This window comes from Antechinus flavipes, chromosome 4, assembly GCF_016432865.1.
Source record: "Antechinus flavipes isolate AdamAnt ecotype Samford, QLD, Australia chromosome 4, AdamAnt_v2, whole genome shotgun sequence".
Classification (NCBI taxonomy): domain Eukaryota; kingdom Metazoa; phylum Chordata; class Mammalia; order Dasyuromorphia; family Dasyuridae; genus Antechinus; species Antechinus flavipes.
Genome location: NC_067401.1, coordinates 982,352 through 1,009,952, shown reverse-complemented (window position 1 = coordinate 1,009,952; position 27,601 = coordinate 982,352). Strand labels below are relative to the sequence as shown.

At 60.1% G+C, this 27,601-nt stretch overlaps 1 protein-coding gene across 1 annotated transcript in view; it reads right to left on the bottom strand.

Moving 5' to 3' along the window:
* The window catches only part of ADARB1 (adenosine deaminase RNA specific B1), a 127,833-nt gene extending 101,637 nt beyond the window's left edge, over positions 1–26,196 (bottom strand). The window contains exon 1 of the mRNA XM_051998285.1: positions 26,068–26,196. The gene's annotated coding sequence lies outside the window, so the exon portion shown is untranslated. The remainder of the gene's footprint in view (positions 1–26,067) is intronic.
* Between the last annotated feature and the right edge of the window lie 1,405 nt (positions 26,197–27,601).

Sequence of the window (27,601 nt, the reverse complement as noted above, 5' to 3'; positions counted from 1 at the left end):
GTGCGTGCAGAATGCCTTTTTATGTTGGCTCTGCCTTAGCACTTTCTCTGCCGGCTCCAGGTTCCCGAGGCCCGTGAAACAAGCCCAGATCTGCCGCCCTTCCTGGGCCTGGTGTAAAGGCTCCCACAGAAACGTCGGGCTTGGCCCGGGGAGGCTGCAGGGCCGCGGCCCATCTGCAGACGCATCCTGCCCCACAAGTCTGAGCACGCCCTGGTGAATTCCAGCGGCTCCCTCTTCCCTCCGAGCTCAAAGTCCTCCCTGGGACGGGTAGAGCCTCCCCGGCCTCCCTGCCCGCTCCCTGGCCCAGCAGCCGGCCCTGCCCTCGCCCCCCCTCCCTCCATGACGCGGCCACACGGGCCCGGCCCCCCCCTTGCCAGAGTCCCCCCCGCCACCTCCTGGATGCCCCCAAAGGACGAGGACACAAAAGGTGCCTGGTGGGGACCAAGCGAACCGCCCTGACGGCCCCGTGACTCACGCTGGCTCGGGCCCCTTTCCACTCAGTGACGTCCAGTCTACGTTCTGCGCGTCTGTTCATTGTGAGAACGGGGAGCAAAGCCGGCTGTGCTGTCGGTGGCTGGGAGGCCGGCCCAGCCTCCCTGTGCTCAGAGACGCTTAACAAGGCCCTGGTGACCGGAAACCCAGGCCAGGCTTCTTGGGGAGCTTCCTCAGCGCCCACAGCAGCCTCCCCGGGAGCTGGCCCTCAGGGCCTGCCTCCATGTTCCTCTGAGCCTTCACAGGCCCGGCGGGGGGGGGGCAACTTTTCTTTGACTTCTGGGGAGTGCTCTCCCCCTTCCAACTTGGGAAGCCCCTAACCTTTCCTTCCATTAGAACTCACCTCATGGGTGCTCGGAAGACAGAGCTTCGTCTCCTCAGAGTCACCAAACCTCTCACCCCCTTCCACGTGTACCAGGATTTCCAGACTGTCTCCTCCATGAGTCTGTGGGATGGGGCGTGTTCCTGCCTTTCTTTGGTGTGACTGGCACACAATGAACCCTTAATAAAAGCTTGATGGCCGATGGGCGAACCCCCTTTGGTCTGGCCCGGAGACCCTTCACATCCGGCTTCCTTCCGACCCTGTGGCTTCCAGAACCCAACAGGATCCTCCAGGGTCAGGGCAGCTGGATCTCTCCTGGACTCTACTAAGTCTGCTTTCATTTTCTTGGCCTGTCACCGCCCCCTTGGCCCACTTTGAGCTTGAAGTCCACTGAGGGCCCTGAATGGGAGATCGCAAGGAGATGCGGGCGCTAGGGAGGAGGGTCAGGGCCCGTTCGTAGCCAGCGAGGGTCTCCCAAAAGCCCCGGACAGGCTGCAGGACAGGGACAAGTGCCCTTGGGGGCCCGGGAGATGCTGCAAGGGACACCCATCAGCTCCGAGACAGGTTTGTCAGGGAACCGGATGCCGGGAAACTCCTGGCCGGCCGGAGCCTTCCCACTGAGCTCTGCCCCCGCCGCGGCGCCTTTTCCACGGGTTTGTTTTGGTGACAAACAGACACACGTCCAAGTGCCCTGGCCTCCCTCCCCCTCTCAGCTGGAAAGGAAGCCCAAAAGTCCGGCCACAGCTGCCGCGGCCTCCTTCCCTCCTGGAGCCCCGGGCTACAGCCACAGGACACACCTGCTACTTCAGGCAGATAACCGGGTACGGGCTGGTCTTCATGTACTTCCACCCAAGGAGCCGTCCCAGCGGATCATGTGCAGGGGGGGCAAAACCCATCTTCCCTGCCAAGACCCCCCAAAAGGCTCTCGGGACCCCCGGGGCACTCAGGCCACACTCGAGAAAGCCCTGACCTAGAAGAGAGCCGGCTCCCAGAGGGGGAGGGACCGCCTCCCTCACCCGTGGGTCCCCAGGGGCGCAGCCGGGTCCCACAATGCCTCTGCCCGATTGTGTGCACAGATCGATGAGGTGGCTGATGCACTCGAGTATCTGGGTTAGATGCACCTCCCTCGTAGGGGAGGGAGGCCGGGCTGGCCGAGAGAGCGGCAATAAAGTCCACGTTGGGATGGATTCTCTGCATGGGCCAGGAAGGGCCCCCCCGAGTCTCCCCACTGTGGGGAGCTGCCCCGGCTTACGGAGTATTCTCCACTCCTGCTGCCCCTCCTGGGGCTCCTAAGGAGCGAAGAGACGCAAAGTCTACATCATCCCCTTGTCGGCGAGGGGCCCGAGGGGGGCCGGCACATCCCCTTGTCCGCGAGGGGCCCGAGGGGGGCCGGCCCGTCCTCCCATCCGTCAAAGGGCTGGGAAGGGAGGTGATGGCTGGCTCACACACACAGTCCAATGTTCGTTGGTAAAGCCCCCGCCGAAGCCCCTCCCCAAGCTGCTGCCCCATCAACCAGCCTCTCCTTTTCGACCTCTCTCCTCAGGGGGCTGCAAACATGCTCCCCACCTTTACAAAACTCTTCCCCTGCCCCCTCTGTCCCCTCAAGTTGCCCACAGAGTTCTCCCCCGTTTCTCAGCCAAACTCCCCCCAAATCTGTCGGCACCTCCCGCCTCCACTTCCACTCATCAACCAAAGACTTAACAGCTAATCCGAGGCATGCAGACCGAGGGCGAAACGGGCCTTGGGGGGGGCCGCTGTCCCCCAAATGCTTCATGTGACTGATGAGGAAGCCAGAACCAGGCAGGGAGACCGCTGAGAGGTGCCCAATGGGCCACAGGCTTCCTCCAGCCTCTGGAAGCAAAAGCTTCCTCTTCTGGTTGATGTCCAGCCTCCTCCCTCCCTGCTCCCTCCTGCCCTTTCCAGTCTGACCCCTTCCTCCCCGACCCGTCCAGCAGCCCACTCTGACTCCTCTAGCTTACAAGCCCCCCCCCGCCCCGGTCTCTCGGCTCTGGGGGTTCTTTTTGGGGAGCCCCGGCCTGGGGCCCGCTCCCTCCTCTGCGCCAACCACTGGCCTTCCTGACTTCCCTCAAACCCCAAATAAAGTCCCACCTCCTAGAAGGAAAAACACATGTTTACTTGTTGTGCATCTCCCCTCCCCCATTCGATCCTGGGCTCCTAGAATGCCAGACTTAGTGTGTGCTGAATAAAGGAGGACCGGGGCTTCCTGGTGCCACTTTTGGGTAGTTCCAGGCCGCTCCGGGGCAGTTCCAGGCCGCTCCGGGGCAGTTCCAGGCCGCTCCGGGGCAGTTCCCGGCCGCTCTTGGGCAGTTCCTGGCCGCTCCGGGGCAGTTCCCACAAGCTCCGGGGCAGTTCCTGGCCGCTCCGGGGCAGTTCCAGGCCGCTCCGGGGCAGTTCCAGGCCGCTCCGGGGCAGTTCCAGGCCGCTCCGGGGCAGTTCCAGGCTGCTCCGGGGCAGTTTCCGACCACTCTTGGGCAGTTCCCACAAGCTCCGGGGCAGTTCCAGGCTGCTCTGGGGCAGTCCGGCTGCTCCGGGCAGTTCCCGGCCGCTCTTGGGCAGTTCCTGGACGCTCCGGGGCAGTTCCCACAAGCTCTTGGGTAGTTCCTGGACGCTCTGGGCAGTTCCCGCAAGCTCTTGGGCAGTTCCCGGCCGCTCCGGGGCAGTTCCCGGCCGCTCTTGGGCAGTTCCCACAAGCTCTTGGGTAGTTCCTGGACGCTCCGGGCAGTTCCCAGCTGCTCTTGGGCAGTTCCCGGCCGCTCCGGGGCAGTTCCCGGCCGCTCTTGGGTAGTTCCCGGACGCTCCGGGCAGTTCCTGCAAGCTCTTGGGCAGTTCCCACAAGCTCTTGGGCAGTTCCCGGCTGCTCTTGGGTAGTTCCCGGATGCTCTGGGTAGTTCCCGCAAGCTCTTGGGCAGTTCCCGGCCGCTCCGGGGCAGTTCCCGGCCGCTCTTGGGCAGTTCCCACAAGCTCCGGGGCAATTCCTGGCCGCTCCAGGGCAGTTCCCACAAGCTCTTGGGCAGTTCCCACAAGCTCCGGGGCAGTTCCTGGCCGCTCCAGGGCAGTTCCCACAAGCTCTTGGGCAGTTCCCGGCTGCTCTTGGGTAGTTCCCAGATGCTCCGGGCAGTTCCCGGCAGCCCAAGAGCAGCTTGTTTTTCCACAGCTTCTCTTTATGATTTTTCTTTGTTGTTGTTCATTTTGCCAATCCGATATGATAAGGGACTCTGGTTTTTTCCAATTACTAGTGATTTAGAGCATTTTTTCATACAGTTGCTTCTACTATGGATATCTTTATTTAAAATCAACTTGTAAACCATTTATTTATTGGGGGATGGTTCTTCAGTTTGAGAAGTCTGAATCAGCTCCTCGTATATTTTGGAAAGGAAAACTATAGATTTTCTAATGAGATTTTCCCCCCTCTTAGTAGCTATTCTCCTATTTTAACTGCTTTGGTTTGGTTTGCTCAAAACCTCTTGAACTCATATATATACGCATATACCTACACACACATATATGTATATATATAGTTTCATACTGAATCCTCTCTTACAGCCTGCTGCATACATGGCAATGTTTTTTTTTCCTCTTTTCTCATTTTGTATTTAAATGTAAAATAACAAAATTTTCCCCAAAATGAATTTTACTTATTGTCCAGAATTGTCCGGTTTATCTTTCGTGATGCTCTCTAGCCCTTTTTTTGGACATGAATTCTTCTATCTATAGATATGAAAAGTATTTTCCTCCTTATGACTTTAATTTACTTATGCTGTTACATTTTATGTCTAGACCATATGTCCACTTGGAACTTATAACATGGTATGGGATGTTGATCTAAACTTAAATTCTGCCAGACGGCTTTCCAGTTTTCCCAGGATTTTTGTCAGAAGATAAGTTTTTACACCAGCAGAGTTTTCAGGAAATAGTGGGGGACAGAAGGGCTTGGCGTGCTTTGGTCCCTGGATGTGAGTGAACAATACCACCACCAGCAGTAGTGGACGGTCTTTGAATTTGTTAAATGCTACGCTGCTATGCTCATTTCTTTCTACATGTTGTGTGTCTAATCTGTTCTACTGGTAGATCAATGTATTTCTTAACTAGTGCCAAATGGCTTTATTGATTACTGATTTTTAGAAAAACGAGATCTGGGACCATCAGGAGCCCCTTTCATTCTTCTTTTTTTTTTTTTCATCTTTTTTTCCTCCTGATCCTTGATCTTTTGTTCCATCAGATGAATTGCATTACCATTTTTTCTAGTTTCATAAAATAAACTCAATAGTTTGGTAATCACTGAACAAATCATTTAGATAGCATTGTTATTAGCACATACAGAAATGTTTTGCATGACTTAATATGTATAATTGATATTAATTTTTTTGTCTTCTCGGTGGATGGGAGAGAAACTGGGGGGAGACAATTTAGAAATGAAAATTCATATTTTAAAAAAATTCTAATTTCTTTTCTTTTCACTTGTGCTTATTCTCAATATCTTTATCTTGTCTTATTGCTGTAGCTAGCAACTCTAGAAATATACCACATCATAATGCGATAAGACATCCTTGCCTTACTCTAGATCTTCAAAGAAAGTTCGGTAGCTTTTCCAATTATATATAATAGTGACTCGGTTTCAGAAAGATATTATTTACCATATTAAGGAAAGTTGCATCTATCTCTAGGTTTTCTAATTTTTTTTAGCAAAAATGTGCTGAATTTTGTCAAAAGCTTTGCCAGAATCTACTGATATAATCACAGTTTTTTTTATTCTTCTTTGTTCTTAATATAGTCCTTTGTAGTATAATTTTCCTTATGCTGAATAAAACCTACATTCCTGATAGAAAAACCTGGTCATAGTGTCTTAGCTTTTAATGTGTTGTCAGGAGACTTTTAGGTAGTGTATTTAATATTTTTGCATCACTGTTCATTAGCAACATTAGCCTACATTTTCTTTCTTTGCTCTCTTCTTGGTTTGGGTTGGCCATATTTGTGTGGTAGAGTTTGGAAGGATCTCTTCTTTTTCTGTTTCTGCAGTTTATGTTTTATTGGAATTGTTATGTGAATGTTTGATAGAATTCACTGGTAAATCCATCTGGTCCTGATTTTTTTAAATTTGGGAGTTTATTTATAGTTTGTTTAATTTCTTTATCTAAGATGAGTTAAATAGCTAAATTCTTGTTCTTTTAAACTGAATATTTCACAGTTTTGTAAATATTCATTTTATCTAAGTTTTCAACATTATTGTCATATAATTAAACAAAGTTTCCTTTATCTCATCTTCAATTATTGTGATTTTAAAAAAATTTCTATTACGAGTTGAGTCTGTTTCATTGTTGCTTCTCTAATTTTGCCAGATTTGTTATTGTATAACCAACTCACTGGTCTGTTTTTTCTCTCTTACTGATAAGTGCATTTAGAGAGATAATTTCCCCTTAAGGACTGCTTTATCAGCATTCCAAAAGTTTTGGTATGTTTCACTGCTGTCCTTTTTAAAATAACTTTTCTATTGTTTGTAAATGTTTATTGGGTTCTTTAGAATTCTTTAGGATTAAGTTATTTAATATCCCATTAATTTTTAATTCTTTCTCCATAAACCCTTTATTTAATACAATATTTATTATGTTATGGTAATAAGGATTTTTAAAAACTATTTTGGATTTTCTGTATATCATTTTATGCCCTAATGCACGGCCAACATTTGTAAAAGTGCCAGAATAACTAGGAAATATGTAAAATCCTTTATGTCCTCATTTAATAGCTCCTACAGTCTATCATATCTAGCTTTTCTAAACTTCTGTTCAGATCCTTACTTTCTATCTTGTGCAAATTTTCCTTGATTTGTCTAGATCTGAAAGGGATACTTTGAAGTCCCCCACTGTTATAAATTTACTATTTCTTCCTGAATTTTGATTGACTTTTAAGTATTTATATTTCATACCATCAGGTGCAGAAATATATATGAAGTATGAATACTGGTTTACTATCTTTAGTAACCATAAGCCTAAAATAGTTCTCCTACTTATATCTTTTTGCCGTGTCTATTTTTATTTTTGTCTTGTTTAAAATCATAGTTGTTTATCCAATAATGTTCACCTGAAACATAAAAAGGTTTCCTGGTTAGAACTCCAATATAAAGAGCTAATATTTCCAAGTGGGCATTGTTTCCTGGCACTTCTTAAGAAATGTCTACATTTCTAAAACCGGAAAACTACTATAATTTGGCCAGATTTAAATGTTAACAATTACTATAGAGATATTACAGATTTAAAGGAACCCACCATTGTTAAATTCAAAGCAAGAGCAAGAAAAGCAGAGTCAAAAGTTAAGTTTCACATTTCCAGGAACTAGAAAAGGAACATGGGAGACAGGAGCAGGTAGGATCTAATCAGTCAATCTTGCAGTGATTGTTAACATGCTCATGGTCTGCTGATAACAGTCATCTTTGCAAATACAACAAATATCACTAAGATTACATGCATAGTATATTTATACTAGTTCTATGAGAAGCAGTCTAAGAAATGACAAGTTGGGGATCCAAGTTGGGTTTTTAAAGGGACAACTTTGGTAGGTGATTTTAATCTTGCAAGGAACCTGACTGGAATGTTGACTACAGTCCAATGACGTCCGCTGACATTTTCTAGTGTTTGAATGTTCACTATAGAGTTCTTTGTAAATGCTACCAAGCGCTTCCTATTTATGAAATTTATTCCAAAAAATTTTAGTTACACATGTTAAGGAGCAAAGACTATGAAGGAGGTTGGAAGTATTTTAAGAAGGATTAAAGGAATCCATAGCAGACATGTTGCAAATTGCTATCCCAATATATTGGTTCATAATAATAACACAGCATACATCTGTTACGATTACACATATTTGAACAGAAAACCTCTGAATGTTTAGTACAGCCCCATCACCGAAAAATTATTCACTGTTTCTCATGATGATCGCTCATTATTATTTCCAACATGTAAATAAAAGGCGATGGAAAATATTACAAAATATTAAAGAATTGCATGCTTGGGAAGTTCGTGTTTCATTTTTAATTCTCAAAAAGTAGCCTCTGCCATGAATTCAAAAGCTGCAGGGAGAGAACTTCAAGGTCAGCGAGAGGAGGTTACATTTATCCTGGAGACAAAAGGGAGCTGGGGCATTTCTTGGGACAGGAGGGATGTGGTCAGATTGGGCGCTAGGAAGATTATTTTGGCAGCTGTGAAGAAGCTGGATTAGGCGCTGGCTGGAGGAGGGGAGGAGGGAGGAGACAATGTCCAGGAGGGCTCAGGGGTCAAAAATCTGGAGCCTGGAAGGATGAAGAGCTGGAATTAGGGGGAATGATAAGAGCTGGTCAGAAGGAGGGAGAAGTTCTCTGCAGGGAGACCCGGCTGAAGCATTTCTCTAGCGTCTGCAAATCGGGTACAAGGAGTAGAACAGACCCTGCTCACGAGGAGCTGACATCCAGAAGGAGAGACAAAAATAGACCCACAAATATCAGGTCCCCCCCCCATCCCAGCTTCTCGCTGAGCCGCCACTTTCAGAAGAAAGGTTCAGCAAAGAGACACAAAGGCCCGGAGTTGGGAGATGAGGGGCCCGGGGAGGGGGCGAGGAGGGCTGATGGACGCTGGAAGAGGACCCAGGACAGAGGCCTCTGCCCAGCCACACCGGCCAGGGAAATCCATTGGAGATACCCAGGCTCCAGAGAAAACTAGAGCCCCTCCCCTGTGCCCGAGGAGACTAGAGCCCTCCCCTGCACCCAAGAGGAGACTAGAGCCCTCCCCCGCCCAAGAAGAGACTAGAACCCCTCCCCTGCATCCAAGAGGAGACTAGAGCCCTCCCCTGCCCAAAAGGAGACTAGAGCTCCTCCCCTGCATCCAAGGGGAGAGTAGAGCCCTCCCCTGCACCCAAGGGGAGACTAGAGCCCTCCCCTGCACCCAAGGGGAGACTAGAGCCCTCCCCCTCACCCAAGAGGAGACAAGAGCCCTTCCCTGTGCCCAAGAAAGCCAAAGCCAGTGCCGCCCTCAGGGAACCCCCGGCAGAGGCCAACGAGCTACTGACATGGTCAGCTGGGACTGGGAGGCCTGGAGAAGGCTTCCCGGAGGAGGGGGCATCTCAGGGGCAGGTAAAGGAGCCCGAGAAATCCCTGCCCAGAGCAGAGAAGGCGCCTATTCCAGGGAGAATGGCCACAACCAGGGGATTTTGGCCACAGTCCCTGGATCGAGGAGTGTGGGGCTGGGGGTGAAGAAAACTGGAAAAGTGGGGGTGGATCTGAACCCCAAGCCTAGCAGGGACAGGGAGCCCCTAGTTTCTAGCCAGATCATGGTCCAAGGGTGAGGTGCTCAGGACCCGCCCTGAGGCAGGTGCAGTGTCCAAGGTGACCTTGATGTGGTGACCTTACAGAAGGGGGGAGGCCTTGGGGTGGGGTGTGGGGGGTAATAGCTGTTGAATTCAAGACGTGTGCTGGATGTCCAGTTGGAGATTTCTAAAAGGCCCCGGAGACCAGAGGCGAAGGGGAGGGGGGCGGGAATCCTCAGCACAGAGCCCACGAGGACATTCATGGGAGCTCAGGGGGAGCGCCGGAGGGAGAGGCGCCCGAGGGCCACTTGGGGCCTGCAGGAGGAGCCCGCCACCGGGAGGGAGGAGGAGAGACCGACCGGGTCAGCACGGCCGTGAGGAAGGGGAATGAGAGAACCCAAACCCTGGGATCTGGAAGAGCCTGCGGGTGCTCTGGAGGGCGCAGCCCGTGTAGCCAGCGGGAGGTGCTTGGAAAGTACTTAGTCTGCGCCAAAGGGAGGCGAGAGGAGGGGCGTTGGGGGGCGGATGGATCGGGGGCGCAGACTTCCTCGTGGGCAGCAGAGACTGACCCTAAGCGAGGGCAGGGGCCCCGCGGAAGGAGACAGGGGGAAGCTCTGCCTGGAAGGGCTCCGGCCCCCTCCGCACTGAACTCTTGGGGACTTCCCTTGGGGACAGGTCGGAGAAGACTTGGAGAAGTCACACTGAACACGGACGGGAGGCAGCGTGCCCAGGGGCTTTCTCCAGGAGCCGTCCTGGAGGGCAGAGCGAGAGGCAGAGGGCTCCAAGTGACATTCACAGGCGAAAGTGTAAATAAAGCCTGCGGATAAAGAAGGCGGGGTAATAAGAAAAGCCGCTTCCTCGGGGGAGCCCGCCTGATTGCCCAAGTCCAGGAAACACTTGCTACGGGTCTATGCGTGTTGTCTTCCTGCCACCAGAAGCGCCCGGGCCCCCAGCACCGGCTAAAAGGGCTGGCCACGCTTGGGGGAGAGCGGAAGGCTCCCAAGGGGGCGGGGAGAAGGGCCGGTCGCCGCCCTTCACCCCACGCTGAGCCCAGTGATAGGCAGGGACCGCAGTCCCCGGGGCACTGCCAGCACCCGCAGGCGGACACCCCTCCGCCCCAGGACCGGGGTGGTCGGAGAGCCGGCCCCCTGCAGGGGCTCTATCGGTCTTCACTGGCAGCCGGGCCCCTGACACGGGACGCATGAGGACAGTCCAGCACAGAGATGTCCCCCGCTGGGCTCCTCCGGAGCAGGGCCGGTCTCCCTTGCTGTGGCAGTCCCCAGCCCCAGCCCAGAGCCTGGCCCCCAGCAAGAGCTGCCGCCCGCCTGAACCACTCCCCTTGCGGAGAGCTCCCAGCGAGGGCAGCGCCCCTGCCGGCCCCAAACACTTCTCGCGGTCCGGCTCTGCTTTAAGGTCCTAAAACAAAGTCTAACTCTCGGAGGCCCAGCCTGGAGATCCCCCTCCTCATTACCCTCCAGCCTCCAGGAGCCCCGGCCAGACTGGGAGGAAAGGCGGAGATGACAGGAGACCCAGACCCTGCCCTCCAATGGCCACAGGAACACAAGGCTGCATTCTGTCTTAGAGAGGCCGGGGGCAGTTTGGAGAGACCCCAAGACCTGGGCTGGAGGCCTCCTCAGGGCCTCTACGCCTCCACCCTGGGTCTCCCCGCCTCCACCCTGGGTCTCCCCGCCTCCACCCTAGGTCTTGAGATCCAGCAGAAGAGGGAAGCTCTCTGCTGTCTGGAGCTCCGGGCACAACAAGTCCAAAGGCTGCCAGGCAAGGTCCACAGAGGTCAGTCTGATATCACTGAACAGAACCCTAGGAAAACGAGGCAAAGCCGGGGCCCTCTGGCTCTGGAAGGAACCTCCATGATCGTCTCCTCCAATGCCCTTGTGGTCCGGAGAAAGGAAGTGAAGAGAGGCAGGTCTTGAATCCAGGACTTTCTGCTGCCACGGCCAGGGCCCTTCCCACTGCTCCACACTGCCCGCTGAGAGGATCTGGGAAGCTGAAAGCCCGGCTGGGCTGAGACACTTAGAGGCCGGGTTACTTCAGAGAAACTCGCTCCTTTTTCCATCTCCGGAGGTGAGCCCGCTCAGAGCCAGGCTGGGAGAAAATCCAACTTCGGAACAACATAAATCAGCCTGTGGTTTACTTAATGTGGGACAATCTCTTCGCTCAAAAATCCCCCAAGTCCTGGCCAGGGCTCAGGCGCCAGGAGTCTCTGCCAGGCTCTTCCCTGCCATCCGGCACTCCATCACCGGCATCAAGGTGGCCCCGTGGCTCCATCTGCCTCCGTTTCCTCAGCTGTAAAATGGGGATAATCACAGCGCTGACCTCCCATGGTACCCTTGGCCGTATCTTAAAGCCCTGAATACAGCATCGTTATTACTCTTATGTGTCCCTGAAGCAGTGATTAGGGACAGCGACGGGCAGTAATGCCGGGGCCCAAGCCAAGGAGCCCAGGGTCTGGAGGGAGACATTTTAGGGGTGTCCCCTGCTCCCCAGGAGGGCCTTCAGCACAGCCACGCTACCCGGGAGGACAGAGGACTGGACACAGAGAGGCCCGGAGGGGGAGGGGAGTGAGGGAATGGGCAGGCCGTCGGAGCTGGCGCCCTCTCGGCCTTTCCGGGTCTTTTTTCTCTGCGTTTTCTTTCCCAACGACACAACGCGGCTGCGGTCTGCGGCACTGCCCCCCCTGGCACCTTTAGGAGGGAGGCCCAGAGGAAGGACAGACAGAGAGAACTGGGAATCCAGAAGTTTCTTTAATGTTGGGAATTTTTTACATAAAAATGACACCCCCCCCTCTCCAAACAGAAGCCAGAGGGTCCAAGTGGTAGAGCAGGAAGGCCCCGGGAGCAATGTCTGCCCACAGCCGAGCTGGATGGGCAGGGGGCCACTGTCTGGGGTGGGAGGGAGGGGCCGGCCAGGGGCTGCAGCCTGCCCCCCTACCTCCCACTCCCCAACCCCAACGTGTGGCCCTCTTTGTGGGAAATCATTCCTCGGAGAAACGAGATGGCCCCTCACTTGGAACTTCTTCTCTGCCCGGAGAGCAGGGGCCTTGGCGGACGGTGCGCTCACCAGGCTCTGTAGCGCGCCATATGTACAAACAGTCTCCCATGGCGGGCGTGAAAGGCCGAGGGCCCCCAAGGCTCTGGGGGATTAGCTCCAGGGAGATGGCTTGGAATGCCGCTGTTCGGTCCAGGACACCGGGGGAGCCAGACAAGAGGGAGGAGGAGGAGCAGCGTGGTCTCGGCCCAGCCCCCTGAGAGACTCCAGGGTCCCCCCAGGGAGCATGGACTGCCCTCAGACACAAATGGGCACGCAACCCACACCTTGGGGGGCCTGTGGGGAGCTGGGGCGGCCAAAGGGCCGCCAAGGTCCTTCTCCAGCTTGCCCCTTTGGCAGGACTGGAAATGGCCTCCCATTGGGCCTCTCATCCTGGGTGTAATAATACAGATCCCAGCAGGGTGAGGCTCCTTCCGGTCTTCCTGGATCTCTTCCAGAAAGGGGGAGGGGTGACACCCACAGAAGAGCACCCTCCTTAACAGTGAGGAGCCAGAGGAAACGCACAGCCAATGGCTGCCTGGAGTGGCCGCCTCCCTGACCCCACCAAGTGACAATGCCCCCCCAGCTCCCTGACTCCCCCAAGCAACAATGCCCCCCAGCTCCCTGACCCTGCGGCACCAGGGTCCTCGACCTGCCCACCCCCGTGGCGCTCCCCGCCCCCCCTGCAGGTTTGCTGATGACCAGCTGGCTTCTCAGACTGACCGAGGGCAGAGGCAGCCCAGACTGGGGCTCCTGAAACGCCGGGAGGCTCTCCGGGGGCGCAAGAGGGGCTGAGGTGCCCCAGGCCGCCCTGGCCCCGGACTGCACTCCCAAGTCCCCGTCAGGCTCTGTATGTTAAACCCGGCTGCTCGGGAAGAAGCCGCTTTTCCACGTCTGGGGACACAACGTGAACCTCTCCACGCGTGGAAACCACTGAGCCGCCAAAGCGCGGACACCTGTTTTAGCCCCGAAGCAAATGGGGAATCGCAACGGTGAGGAGGCTCCCGGGATGGAGCGGGAGCAGCCAGGTTCAGAGCTGGCCGCTGACACTTGCCATCGACTGTGTGATCCTGGGCAAGTTACCTAATGTCAGCTGCCTGCGCAAAGCCCCGGCTCGTGCGCACAAAGGAGGAGGACAGGGCGAGAACATGCGGGCCCGGGGGGCCCGGAAAGTCTGCTCCGGGCTCTCTCACGTGTAAGAGGGATGAACGGCCCGAGCGCCCCCGCCTCCTTCCCATGGCTAAATTTGGAGGCTTCCCTGCAGGGCCCCGCACTAGCCAAGGCAGCTCCCGGCCAGTCCTGCAGAGGCCGAAAAGCTTTCTGTCGGGAGGGCGAGCTCCCTTGGAGAAGGATCACGTGACAGGACTCGGGCTCAGGGAGGCGGAGGTTGGGACTGCGTTCCCCCAGGTGGGCAAGGGCAGGGGAGGCCGGTTAGGGAGGCGGGGACAGAGCTGTCTGAGGGCGGAGAGCCGGGGGCGGGGAGCGGGGAGCCCGGTGCGGGGCGGCAGACCCGGGACAAGCCTGGCAGCCCACAGACGCCCAGAGGGAGGCAGCTGCTGAGACCACGGAGGGCTCCGTCCACTGGGTCAGAAAGCACGTCGGGCGGCGGCGCTTCAGAACCCTGGACAGCTCTGAGGGAGCGAGGCCGAGGAGAGCTCCGCAGCCGCGTTACCTGCTCCCCAGAACTGGCTGCCCCCCCCACCGCCCCCCTCCCCACGCAGGGCGCCCAAGGCCTGCCGGGAGCCCAGCAAGCAGCTGGGCCCGTGGGCGGGGGCCCGGTCGGGTGCCCTCTGTACCTGAATTTGTGCTTCTAGAGCTAAAAAACCTGTGACTCTGGGAAAGCAGCCCTGCGGCACGAGTGAAAAGCCCACGAGGCCCGCAGCCAATAAGAAGCGAGCAGCTGCGCGGGGCCAATCCCCGCCGCCGAGCTCCTCCTCGGCTCCACAAATAGTCCTCGGCCCCCGGCAGCGCGCCCCCCTCCCAATAAGAGCTAATAATAAGCAGCGCTCCCCAGCACGGCTCCGGGGCTTTGTGCGAGCGCGGGGCGCACACACTCCTGTGACTCAGCCAGGGTCCCACAGCCAGTGCCTGCCCGCTCCGTGCCTGCTGGTCTTGTCCACAGAACCACCTGGGGCACGCAGGCCCGCCCTGGGCCCACCTCCCTGCCCGAGGCCCCCGTTCCCGGCTCCAAGCAGCTGCTTCCTCTGGGGCCCTTTTCTCTTGGGTCAGTTCTCCCCCCCTCAGAAGGGGCCGCATCTCCTGCCCAGAGAGCCTCCCAGAATGCTGTGCACCCAAGCAATCGATACCGGTCATTTGTCTCTTCCTGTCCCCACCGCGGCCCCCTGACCGCCCGGCTGGACGCTTCACCTGGAAGCCTGAGATAAAAGACCCAGGACTGCCTCCCATCAGGAAACAGGCCCAGAGCCCCTCGCTCTGAAGCTCTCTCTCAACCTTTGCGCCCCCAGTTCTGCCCATGGCAGCTTCAGCGTCGCTTGGACGCAGCTCAGGGAGCTTCCTGCTCCAGAGGCCCAGGCTCAGGCCTCCCAGAAAGAGAAATCAGCCCTGTGCCAGCAGCCCACTTCTGACCCTCGGTGGGCCCTCGGAGGCGGAAAGAATTGGCAGAAACTGCTCGGATCCGAAGCCACCTCCAGGAGGCCGGAGGAGGGAGTCCTACAGAGTGCAAACCCGGGGCTCCTTCATCCTCAGAAACGGTTCTCTGGGCTCCCCCTTCTATCCGGCCACACCCTGGGAACCCACACACACGGTCCAGCCCACAAGTCACTTATCTGCGCTCAGGCCTTCCCAGGAATCCTCCAAGAAGGGATCTCCCGCAGCACCAGAGGCCGCCTTCGAGGGCTCTGGAAGTCCCCTGGGAAGCAGCTAGGTCCTGGGACGGAGCCTGCCCTCTCACTCACCACATGTCCGGGAGCTTTTCCAAGCTCCCATCCCCAGGATGAAGCCTACCCTCACACCTCTGCTAGCAGAGACTGGGCCAGGCTCATCATGGACCCAGAATGCCCATCGGGTTCTAGGTCTGTGCTGAGTTCTAGATATGTGCTGAGTTCTAGGTCTGTGCTGAGATGGAAGAACAGAAGACAAGCAGCTGGACTGTGATGCATTCTGGGCTTTCCAGCTCACAGGCTCTGGGGAGGATTCCTTTGGGCCTGGGTTCCAGTCAAGGTGCCGGCCAGGACAGCAGCAAGCCTTCTTCCCAAATCAAAGGACAGTCAGACGAAGTTACTTCTTGAATGATCTTAACACTCACAAAAGAGACCAAGTCAGGTCTGGACGGTTCCAGCATTCCCCGACCCAAACAAGTACAGAGTCCGTGCTCTCGGGATGGAGTCCGCTGCAGAAATCCGCTAGCCAAACCTCTCCGGCCTCCTCCTTCTTCTCAAGCGCAGCCTCAAGAAGCGGGGAAATCCTCCAAAACACGGCAGAGGGAGGAGGACAAGAGAGGAAGCGGGCAAGGCGGCCGTGATCATTTAGGGGCCGGCCGTTCACCTGCAGCTTTGAGCCCTTTCCCTGGGTGGCTCTTCTGTCTCCGGGGGTCCAAGGTCACAGGACCCGGAGGGGACAGAGGCAGGATGGGCATCTGTGTCTTCCTGCCCCAGATCTGGCGACATCCTCTCAGCCCCATGCTGGGTTTGACCCCCATCTTCACAGAAGCTCAGCTTTAGAAGGGCCTTGGGAGCTACCTGCTCTAGCTTAGGCCAGAAGGAAATTCTGCAGGGTTCTAAGGAGGGACTAGGGACTTCCTCCTGGAGGAAGAGTCCATTTAACCATCCCGCTCCTCCTTAAGCTTGGACTCCCGGAACTGCTGAGGGAACTCTGTGACCCAAGCGTGAGAGTCCCCATCTATCCGAGAATTGCATCACTTTAGATTCGCCCCGATAAATCTTGCAGCCTGCCAAGAGCTGCTGCCGTGTCACCAGCATGGCTCCGCTGTAGCTGCAGGTCGGACAGGTGAGACGTGTGTCTCCTTGAGGATCACTGACATAGAAAGGTACAGGCCGAGCGGAGATCCCGAGGCCCCTCACCAGAGCCCTCCTGCCTCCTGCCCGGCAGACACAGAGCCGTCAAGGAAGGCACTTTGGGGGCCGGCATTCGGTCACTTCGAAGCCACCCAGCAGCCCGGTCGCCCTGCCTCAGCTTCTCCATCGGAACAGCAGGGGAGACGCCATCGGACGCTTTGTCCAGGAGCGGTCGCGCCTGCAGAACGCCAGCCTGGGGAACACCGCCGGTGGAATCGTGCCGTGGCAGCTGCAGCTACCACAGACCCAGAACAGAGTTCCCAGCTCCTCGGTGCTTCCAATGGTTCGGCTTCAAACGGGGCTTTTGGATGGAAATGACACTGGGAGATTTGCTCGGTGCCCTAGGAGACCTTGCCACGCACCCTGCAGCTGAAGCCCCGATAGAACGGGGGCTGGCAGAGAGCCGGGCAGCCTTGCTTTTCTGTCATGTCATCCCTGACCGTCTCAGGCTTTGCACAACCCAAGTAAGAATGCCTTTTCCTGCATCAGCTAAAACCCAGGCACACGCGTTCCTCCGAGTGCCCCGTCCAGGGATCCAGCACGCAAAGAAAGGAGCCGAGGCTGGCAGGGCCGCTCTCAGAGAAGCCACGATGGCCCTGGGGACCACAGCATCCTCCTCCAGGCGTTCACTTAACCAGCTCTTTAATCATGGCTCCAGGCTCTGCCAGGAATCCAGGGCGAGCCCCTTGGCTACAGCTGGCTCTCTGGGGCACCTCGCCGCCTGCCCCTCCCCGGCCCAAGCCTTCTGCTCTCCCACCTAGCAGCCCCACGGCCAGGACTCCACGAGGAGGACTCGGCTTCCCTCCAGCAGCACGTGCCCTCCCGGCCAGGTTTCAGGCCAGCCGCCCTCTCCTTGACAGAGGAGTAGAGGCAAAGCCAAGAGCTGAGCAGCTCTGCTGCTGCGGGACAGGAACGGACCGCTTCCCGGGGTCGCTTCCCGGAGGTGGCCGTGTGTCCACCTGCGCTAAGCAGTGGGCCGCCAGGGCCTCCCGGGGCTCTCGGAACCGTGTGCATGCACCCTGGTCAAAGCCACGGGAGCTGGCTCCCCGGCTCCCCGACGGCTGCCCGTTCCCTCTTCAGAGTGGTTTCTCATCCCCGCAGAATCCTCCCCCCTTTCTCCACAGCGGATCATCCTCGGCTTTCTTCTGTCCCACGAACTCACAACTCCGATGTGATCATTTCTCGCACTTGCCCGTCCTTTCCATCCCAAATACCAGATCCTCGGGATCTGTTTCAGAAGACAATTACCCTTAGTGGCTGAGGAATGAAATCACTATGGAGGCGAGACAAGAGTCACTGGCTGCATGTCTGGTCCTTGGGCTGTGGACTTGCCCCATGTCCCCATCTAGTGCCTCCTTCTGGCCAGGTGGTCTGAGTACAGACTGAGGATGGTATGACTTTTTCCGCCACCTACCTACATGCTTCCCACAATGCTCTGGAACGGGCCCCCACCTCCAGTCCCTGCACCTCCTCCCAGGACTCTCCGAAGTTGCCCTTCCCCAACCCTTGCCCCCCACCTCCTATTTCACAGCCATTTTCCAGGCAGGAGTCTCATGTCATCAAGCCTGGGGATGACACTGAGGGGAAGCCTGCATCTGGGCCCAAGAATCTCAAGACCCGTGGCTCCTGAAGCAGCCTGGTCCAAATGGCCATGACCCTGGGGGCTGGCCCAGCCTCTCCTGGGCTGTCTCAACTTCCCTCTTCCTAAAAGGGAGCCACGTTCCACGACAGACTCTAGCTTAGTGGAGACTCTGCAAGAAGTAGCAAATTCAAAGAGCCCAAAAAGACAAACGAGAAGACACAGGCAGGAGAAAGGGGGAAGAGGAAAACTGCAAAGGGACGCCTAGAAACGATCACAGCCGCAGGAAGCCCGAAGGATGCGGGACGGAAGCGAGGGGCCGGGAAGCCTGAAGGACGCTGGGATCGATCTGTGCCCTTAAACAAAAGGAAACCCGTCCGCAGCCTCTGCTGCTTCTGCACAATCAATTGTACTAAAATCTGAAAGTTTTGTTCAGCAAAGACTAAAAATAAAGCCGGTGTGGACAGAGGGGAGCCTGCAGGCACCCTGCGGCTCGAGCTGGGCCGAGAGATCCTGAGCTCAGCAGCAGAGCCCCTCGGGCCCCCCAACACCTGACCCGAACCTCCCCTTCCTGCCTGCCTGCCAATTACTTCCCCATTCAAACCCAATCTACTCCAAAGCTGGGCCCACCTCAGGGCTCCCTCCCATGGGCCTCAGTCCTCCCCAAACTCTATGGAGGGAGCCCCCTGAGGAGAAGGCCCTTTGTCCAACCTCCCATCACTCTCATCCCGGCCTCCAGGGATGGGGCCTGTCTGGACCAACCCGGACCTCCGCTGGCCCAGGCCCCTCAGCCAGGAAGCACTCCAGGCCCATTCCCATGTGGGCCCCGGCCCAGAGGACCAGGGGCTCCCGCTGCCATTTATTGAGCATTGGGGTGTAAGTCAGAGCTCCCCATCTACAAAACAGGAGTAGCCCCAGTGTAAGATCTGGCTTCCAGGGCCACACCCGAGTGGGAATCTTCCTCATCAAGCCTCACAGACAACTCGCAGCAGATGAGAAAACGGGACCTGTGAGCCCAAAGTCACCTGGGAAGACCGACAGACCCCCCCACACACCCCTAGGAAGGGGCCCCACATAAAAGGCTGGGCTCAGAGCTGGGGAGGCCATAGGCTCCCTGGGTGTCCATCTCATGGCCACTCCGGGTGGGGGATCCGTGCCCACAGAAGCTTTCTCCCCCACTGACAGACCTGGAGAGGCTTCCAGCCTTCCAGGAGATGGATGGCAAACTCCCCAGTGCGGGAGGGGTGGGGTGGGGTGGGGGTAGTACACAGTCAGCGATTAATAAATGTTTGCAGAACCGAATTCCTTTGCAGGGCAGTGATGGAGTCGGAGCAGCCGGGGTTCAGATCCTCCTGGCCAAGTCGCTCGTTTCTCAGCAGCACCACAGGCTCAGGGATTGCGCCACAGGCTCCAGCTCCCCTTCCCCAAATGAATTCACAGATTTTAAAGTCGGAGGGATGGCCCCATTAGTCCGAGAGCACCCTGCGTGGTGATGTGGCCACAGATGGGGAGGGTCTGTCGGGAGGCAGGGTCGCTGTGGAGACCGCCCCGAGGGGAAGGGAGCCGTGGCTCCCACGTTTCAGGAGTCTGACCTCGGGGTCTCAGAGGCGTGTTTGAACTGGCCTTGCTCCTGGGCCTGACAATGCAAGGGTCAGAGAGCAGGCTCGCAAGCCTCTGAGAAGGAAGTGCTGGCTCAGTGTGTCCCCAGAGCCAACCCGGGATGCTGCAGCGGCCCAAGCTGGCACTCCCAGAGCAGTCTGCCCTTGCAGAGCAGGGCTGGGGGGTTGCGGGGAGGAGGGGCAGGGGGCACTAGGAGGCCCTCAGCCATCTTTGCTCCTATAAGGAGGTTCCTTTCACCAGTTTCCCAGAAGGGAGTGGGGAAAGTTCCCTGGCGAGCAAAGCTGTGGCTGCAGCGGGAAGGCCGGCACTGCCGGGCAAACAGGCCAGCCCTCCCCTGGTCTCCTTGGCCGGGTCCCCCAGCCCTCCTGTGGGCGGCTCGCGTGTCCCCTCCTGCAGCCGGGGCTCCCTGGGCTCCCACTGCTCAGGCCGCGGCCCTCCTCCTGGAGCCTCTTCTCTAAATCTCTCCAGTTTCTCCAGAAACCTCCGAGTGAAAGCTGACCGCAGAAGGCGGGAGGACAGGGGGAAGCCCCTTTGCTTGGGGAGCCTCGGAGACGCAGGCTGGCTCTCTCCCAGGAGGTCCCAGGAGGCCCCAGCCCCCGTTCTGGGCCAGGCCAAGGGCAGCCCCCGATGGCTCTAAACAGCGCCCAAGCCCAGGCGAGGAGGCAATGCTCTGCCAATCCTGGGCACCACCTCCACTTAGGCCCCTCAGCCCAAGCAGCAATCATTAAACCCCTGCTGTGTGCCAAGCCCCGAGGGCCACAAAAAGCGCCGCTAGTTCCCTGTGGCCGGTGCTTGCTGACGCAGTCCCCGAGCCGCTCCCTGTCACTCAGGACCTGGCTCTCACCCTGCGCCAGGTCACTCTCTGCCCACGGCCGGGACTTCCCTAGACTCGGGTCCCTCCAGCCCGGCTTCTGCCATTCCCCTCACACGGCCTCAAGAATCTCATCTGCACAAGGGGCCGAGAAAAATCCCGGGCACTTTGCAAACTGTGGACTCACACCCACGTGGGGGACATTCCTGGCGAACGGTCACTAACAACCCCCAGCACCCCCTACGTGCCCGATCCCGCCAAGGAGCCGGTCTGCCGGACACAACAGACGGGCCGTCATCCCGCGTGTCCCCATATGGCTGGTCAGTGACCCGGGAGGGGACGCGTCCGCTCCGTGCCCCGGGCAGCCCGCGCCCTACTTTGGAACTTCAAATGTTCAACAGCAAATGAGCCCCGAGAGGCCCCCGCGCTCGTCCCGGCCTCCCCCCGACGCCCCCCTCTGTGCAGGAGGAGGCGGCGCCGTGGGGTCCGCGGCCGAAGTCACAGCCTTCCCCCAGCGAGGAGCTGGCTTAGCCCCAGTGAGTCTGTCTGTTTCCCCAACTGTACAATGGAGGCCACAAAGGCCCCGCTCAGGCCCGCCAGGCCATGGGCCCCTGCGTCGCTGCCTTTCGGGCAGGAAGGAAGGAGCCCCCATTTAATGCTGGGGGGCAAGGCCCTTAGCCCCTCGGGAACCCTCCTTAAGCAATGCCCCAGATCTTCCACTTCCCAGATCCTCCCTGGAGAGCGCCTGGGGACAGGAGCCCTCCCGGACGGTGGCTCGCGGTGCCGGGGTCGGGGGGTGACCTTAACCCCTGAGCTCGGGCCACTCTCCAAGGCCGGGGCCCCGGCTCTCAGGCCTGGCTCCTGAGTCCTCAATTCAACAAGAGAAAAACGGGGAAACCTCGAGAGCACATGGAAGGAAAGAGCCCAAAGGACAGTCTGGGTTCTTCCTCAAGGGCCCGGCCCGCCGACAGCCGGCCTCACCCCCAAACCCCAGGGGAGGCGCAGCCCCCGGAGGCCGACGTCCGGGTACAGAAAGTTTAACGCGGCAGCTCGTGTCTGATACCGCAAAAGGGGAGAAGGCAGCGGTAAAGGGGTGGGCGCCCGAACGACCCAGGGCCCCCCGGAGGCGGCGGCCAGGCCTCGGCACAAACGGGGAGAGACTGGAAAGGGGCCGGCTTCGGGCGCTCGGCCTTCCCGCTAACGGGAGCCAGCCAGCCTCCCTTCCCCGGCCTTCCAGGGGCAGCTTCGGCCAGCCCGGGAGCCCGAGAGCGCGGAGCCCGAATGCAGAGGAACAGATGGCGCGGCAAGGCTGGAGATGGTCAGGGCCACCCCCGTGCCAGTCAGAGGCCACCTCTGAGAGCGCAGTGGTGGGGCCGGGGTGCCCGCGGCGGGGCTGGGGTGTTTGCAGAGGGGCCGGGGTGTTCACAGTGGGGCCGGGGTGCCCGCGGTGGGGCCGGGGTGCCCGCGGTGGGGCTGGGGTGTTCACGGCGGGGCCGGAGTGCCCGCGGTGGGGCTGGGGTGCCCGCGGTGGGGCTGGGGTGTTCACGGCGGGGCCGGGGTACCCGCGGTGGAACTGGGGTGCCCGTGGTGGGGCCGGGGTGCCCACAGTGGGGCCGGGGTGCCCGTGGTAGGGCTGGGGTGTTCACGGCGGGGCCGGGGTGCCCGCGGTGGGGCTGGGGTGCCCACGGTGGGGCCGGGGTGCCCGCGGTGGGGCTGGGGTGCCCACGGTGGGGCCGGGGTGCCTGTGGTGGGGCTGGGGTGTTCACGGCGGGGCCGGGGTGCCCGCGCCCAGCCCTTGCGGCTTGGCCCCGGAGCGGAGCACCGGCCCCGAGCCGCCCAGAGCTCTGGCCCAGAGCACAAGGGGAGGCTCTCCCTTCCAGCTCTGTCTGACTTACCTGTCCTGGTCAAGAGGACAAAGCGCGTTCCCTGACAGCGGGGCTCGGGGAGCGGATCAAGGTCCCGCGTCCCACTCTGACCGGCCTCACCGCGGCCCGAGGTCACCCCTGAGGGAAGGAGGCCCATCGAGGGGAGCCCAAGTGACAAGACTTGAACCCGAGCCCTCCATCCACTACCCAAGCTGCCCCAGGGTCCCAGGGAGGATCCCAGGCTCACCAAAACCAGACCCCGCCCTGGGGGGCTTTGCCAGGGAGGCAGCCCCAGGCTGAGTCCCGTCCGTTCAGAAGCCAGCCAGGAATGGCAGGGCTGGGCATGGCCCCTGACCTTGGGGAAGGGGGCCGAGGAGAACACAGCCGGTGGGCAGGAGCCACGGGCGAGAGCGGAGGTCTCTGGGAGAGGGGCCTGTCCTGTCCTTCCAGGGAGAAGGGAGCCCGCCTCCGTCCACTGCTCCCAGCCCCCGGGGACACAGCCGGCCCCGCAGGAGGCTCTCTCCAAAGAGGGCTCCCTTGTGGGTCACTTCCGCCCGGGGGCGCCCTCAGGCCGTCGGCGGGCGTGGCTGGCACCTCCCTCCCCTTCCACTGAGGCCCCTGAAACGGGCGGAGACCTACAGGGCGCGGGCCCGGACCCACGCGGGGGCCCCGCGCAGTCACTCGTGCAGAGCCTTCAAAGGGGCCCCGGGAAAAGAGCCAAGTTTGTGAACATAAGCAAGACCTCGTTTCTGACGGTGGGAACAAATACCACAGAGCAACGGCGCCCGCTCCCTTTAAAACAACTGTCCGTCAGTGGGGCACTGGCCGGAGCCACAGTCCTGGGGGAAGAGGGGCTCCGGGAAGCAGAACCCGTCCCTGGGCCACCCCGGGGCAGCCGCCGAGTTCTGGGGCCGCTCTGGGGCAGCTGCCGGGGCTCCTGGGCCCACTCCGGGGCAGCCACCGGGTTCTGGGCCCACTCCAGGGCTCCTGGGCCCACTCCGGGGCAGCCACCGGGTTCTGGGCCCACTCTGGGGCTCCTGGGCCCACTCTGGGGCAGCCACCAGGTTCTGGGCCCACTCTGGGGCAGCCTCGGGGCTCCTGGGCCCACTCCGGGGCAGCTGCCGGGGCTCCTGGGCCCACTCCGGGGCAGCCACCGGGTTCTGGGCCCACTCCAGGGCTCCTGGGCCCACTCCGGGGCAGCCACCGGGTTCTGGGCCCACTCCGGGGCTCCTGGGCCCACTCCGGGGCAGCTGCCGGGTTCTGGGCCCACTCCAGGGCAGCTGCCGGGGCTCCTGGGCCCACTCTGGGGCAGCCACCGGGTTCTGGGCCCACTCCGGGGCTCCTGGGCCCACTCCGGGGCAGCCACCGGGTTCTGGGCCCACTCCAGGGCAGCTGCCGGGGCTCCTGGGCCCACTCTGGGGCAGCCACCGGGTTCTGGGCCCACTCCGGGGCTCCTGGGCCCACTCCAGGGCAGCCACCGGGTTCTGGGCCCACTCCAGGGCAGCTGCCGGGGCTCCTGGGCCCACTCTGGGGCAGCCACCAGGTTCTGGGCCCACTCCGGGGCAGCCACCGGGTTCTGGGCCCACTCCAGGGCAGCTGCCGGGGCTCCTGGGCCCACTCTAGGGCAGCCACCAGGTTCTGGGCCCACTCCAGGGCAGCTGCCGGGGCTCCTGGGCCCACTCTGGGGCAGCCACCGGGTTCTGGGCCCACTCCGGGGCTCCTGGGCCCACTCCAGGGCAGCCACCGGGTTCTGGGCCCACTCCAGGGCAGCTGCCGGGGCTCCTGGGCCCACTCTGGGGCAGCCACCAGGTTCTGGGCCCACTCCGGGGCAGCCACCGGGTTCTGGGCCCACTCCAGGGCAGCTGCCGGGGCTCCTGGGCCCACTCTAGGGCAGCCACCAGGTTCTGGGCCCACTCCAGGGCAGCTGCTGGGGCTCCTGGGCCCACTCCGGGGCAGCTGCCGGGTTCTGGGCCCACTCCGGGGCTCCTGGGCCCACTCCGGGGCAGCCACCGGGTTCTGGGCCCACTCCAGGGCAGCTGCTGGGGCTCCTGGGCCCACTCCGGGGCAGCTGCCGGGGCTCCTGGGCCCGCTCCGGGGCAGCCACCGGGTTCTGGGCCCACTCCGGGGCTCCTGGGCCCGCTCTGGGCCCCGCCACAGCCCCCTCCGCCCCTGCTCAGATGGGGCCAGGGCTCCAAACACCTTTTTCCAGCGTTTCTTGCACTCCCTGCCAGCCCAGCCACATTTTTTCCCATCATAAAACCCCAGCTGAACAGGACATTGCAAAGGAGCACAACACTTACGTCTTAAATCAGTCGGCTCCGGGAGGGGAGGGAGGGGAGGGAGGGGAGGGCGGACTTGTTTACTTTTCGCCTTCCGACCCCCAGGTTCTAAGATTCTCCCCAACGAGCCAAAAGCCAGCCTGAGCCCGTTCTCTTTTCGCACAAAGAGCAGAGATAGGGATCGAGGCTCGAGCCCCGCTAATGAGGTGCTGGGCAAAGGAGCCCGATTTTCCCCTTCGCCTGGGGGGGCTCGGTTTCCGTGCAATGTGAGGAAGACACGAGCCATCTGAGAAGATCGGAGCATCTGCCAAATAGGTCGCGGCTCCCTCCCCGGCCCCTCCCCCGCAGAAGGGCCCCCCAGGCAGGGGAGGCGCAGGGCCATCCCCCCATGACTTCATCCGCGGCGCTGCCCACCAGGCCCGGCCAGCACCACTTCCCAGGGCCGGGCCGCCGTCCTTCTCAGCACTGCCCCCTCTCTGCGGAGGCCTCCGGGCTCCAGCCTGGCCGCGGAGCCAGCGCCCCCGGGAAGCTCCATCTGCCGGGGCTGCCAAGCGCACCTTCGCCTGCCAAACGGACCCCAAGTCCCCGGCTCTCCGAGCCCCCAGCCCGGCCTCGTGGAGACCCCGGCGTCCGGCCCCCACCCAGCCTCGCGTCCCTCTGGCCTCGCCCCCACCCCCCGGCCGCGTGTACACCTGTCTGCTGCATCCTAACACTGGTCTCCGGTGCCCGGGGAGGGAGGGAGGGAGGGAGGGAGGGAAAGGGGGAGGGAGGGAGGGAGGGAGGGAAAGGGGGAGGGAGGGAGGGAGAAAAGAAGGAAAGAGGGAAGGAAAGGAGGGAGAGAGAGAGGACAGAGGGATAGCGGGAGGAGGGCAGGCACTGGGGTCCCTCTGAGTGAAGGGAAGGACAGAGGAGGAGGATGGACAGAGGGAAGGAGGGAGGAGGCAAGAGGGAGGACAGGCGCTGGGGGGAGGAGGACGGACACAGAGCAGGAGGGAGGGCAGGAGCTGGGGGCCCTCTGGAGCACCCCCTGGATGCCCAGGCCAGGGCTGGCATGCGCTGGCACTCCCGCCCGAAGCTGTCAAAATGCAGCACTGCCGTGGGGGCGGGGAGCGCCTTTGTGCGCCTGGCAAAGGCGCGGGTGCCACACTGAAGGAGACAAGTTTTGGGGTCCCCACTCTCTGGACGCAATAGGGGGTGGGCAGGGACCAGCGCGCCAGCACAGCAGGGAGCCAGGTTCCCTCCCCAGAGGTCTGCGGCAGCTTCCGTGCCAACCTTGGTAGTGTCCGCAGGCACCTTCGCAGGTTGGGGCACCGGGCAGGGACCCAGGGTGCCTGAGGGGCCCTCCGAGGGGCCGGGCTGGGCGGGGGACCACCGACCTCCGGGGTCAGAGAAGTGCCGGGGTGGCCGCTCCCTGCGCCCAGGCCGGTGCCCCCCCCCCGGCGCTGGCCGGCCCAGACCCCGGGGTCCCACGCGCGCACACGCACACACACCCCGATGCAGACGTGCACACACATCCCCTGTCCAGCACGCAGCGCGCACGCGGGGCCGCCCAGGGCTCCGGACACTGGGGGCACCGAGGATGGATGGGGCGGGGGGGGGGCCTCTACAGAGCCCACGCGTGACACTCCACGGGCGGGATCCCAGCCCCCCCGCGGAGGGAGAAGGGGAGCGAGGCCGCCCCCTCCCCGGCCCCCCAGATCCCGCGAGCGCGCGTGGGTTCCCGTCACTCACCGTGCCCGGAGGCCGCGCGGCGCGGCCGCCATGAGCGCCGTCTCTCCGTGATTCAGTCCGCGTGGAACCCCGCGCTCCGAGCTGCTGCTGCCTCCGCTGCCGCCGCTGCCGCCGCCGCCGCCCGACTGGCCCTGGCCGGCCCCGCGCCCGCGCCCGCGCCCTCCGCCTTCCCGTGCCCGCGCCGCCGCCCCCGCCGCCCCGCCTCCTGGGGGCGGGGCCTTTACGTCACGGACGCGGGGACGCGCCCCCGGGCTCCGCGCGCGCACGCGCACACATCTCCTCCTTTTCCGACAGAACCAGGCCGCAGCGCCTGGCTGCCGCAGCTCTGGCCCCAGCGGGCGCGGCGCGAGAGCCGGGAGCTTCGAGGGCTGGGTCTGGCGGCCAGAGGCGGAGCGGGGGCGGAATGCTAACCTCCTATTGGACTGGAGCTGGCGCGGAGGCCTCTGAGGGAGGGTCTGTGGGCGGGGCTTCCCGAAACCATCAGCCCTGCGGCAGCCCAGGCCACAGCGGTTGGAGGCGAGGCCAGGCGTTTAGGGGGCGGGCTAGGAGAAAGTCGCTGTGCTCCTATTGGTCCGGAGCTGCCTGGGGAAGCCTCCGAGGTGCTGATTTGTGGGCGGGGTTTCCTCGAAGCTTTCAGCCCTGCGGCAACTCGGGCCAAAGTGGCCTGAGGAAGAACCTGGCGGCCAGGAGGCGGGTCTTGGGTGGGGTCGGAGAGAACCGCTGAGCCCTTATTGGGCCGGAGCTGGCCACTAAAGCCTCTTAGGGGAGGACCTTTGGGCGGGGCTTCCAAGCCATCAACCCTGCGGCAGCCCAGCTCCGGCGGCCTGAGGCGGGATCGAGCGCCCAGGGGGCGGGGACAAGTGCCCAAGGTGGTGGGCGGGGCTTCTTCCCTAGGCATCCGACTGAGATGACAGGCGCGAGCACAAGAGTCCGACGTGGGGGCGCGCATCCTGTCAGGGTGGAAAAGGGAGGCTGGGGGGAAGCCCCTTTCCCGGGGACGCTCAGGGAGTGAAGGAAAGATGCTTGATGGGAAGCCGGGCCTCAAAGATGCCCAGCGGGAAGGGTCCCTAGACGCCTTATTTACAGGGGGGACATTGAGGGCCCGGAACCCGGAGATGATTCTGCCATCCTCCCCAAGGCCGGGGTCTCCAGGCTTATCCAGCCGGGTGGGCGCGCTCTTTCCCACCCTACTGGGGAAAAGACCTTCCCTAGAGTGACTGAAGATCCTTGGGTGGTGGGGGGCTTCGGGGTGGGGGCGGAGAGAGGGGAAGGTGAGGCAAGCCTGCACAAACACTCATTCATTCATTCCTCCAGCCCTTAGTAAGGGTCTCATGGAGGCCAGGAGATGCGCTGCTGAGCGTGATGGATGCACATACACGTACACACGTACATGTGTGCACAGTGTCCATAAGCAGCGCATTCATTCATTCTCCTTTTTAGAGGTCCCTCAGTGGGACCACATGAACCCAGAGAAGAAAGCACAAAATATCCCCCAAGAGGCAGCTGCGGACAAAAGTGTGGAAGGAGGGGAAGG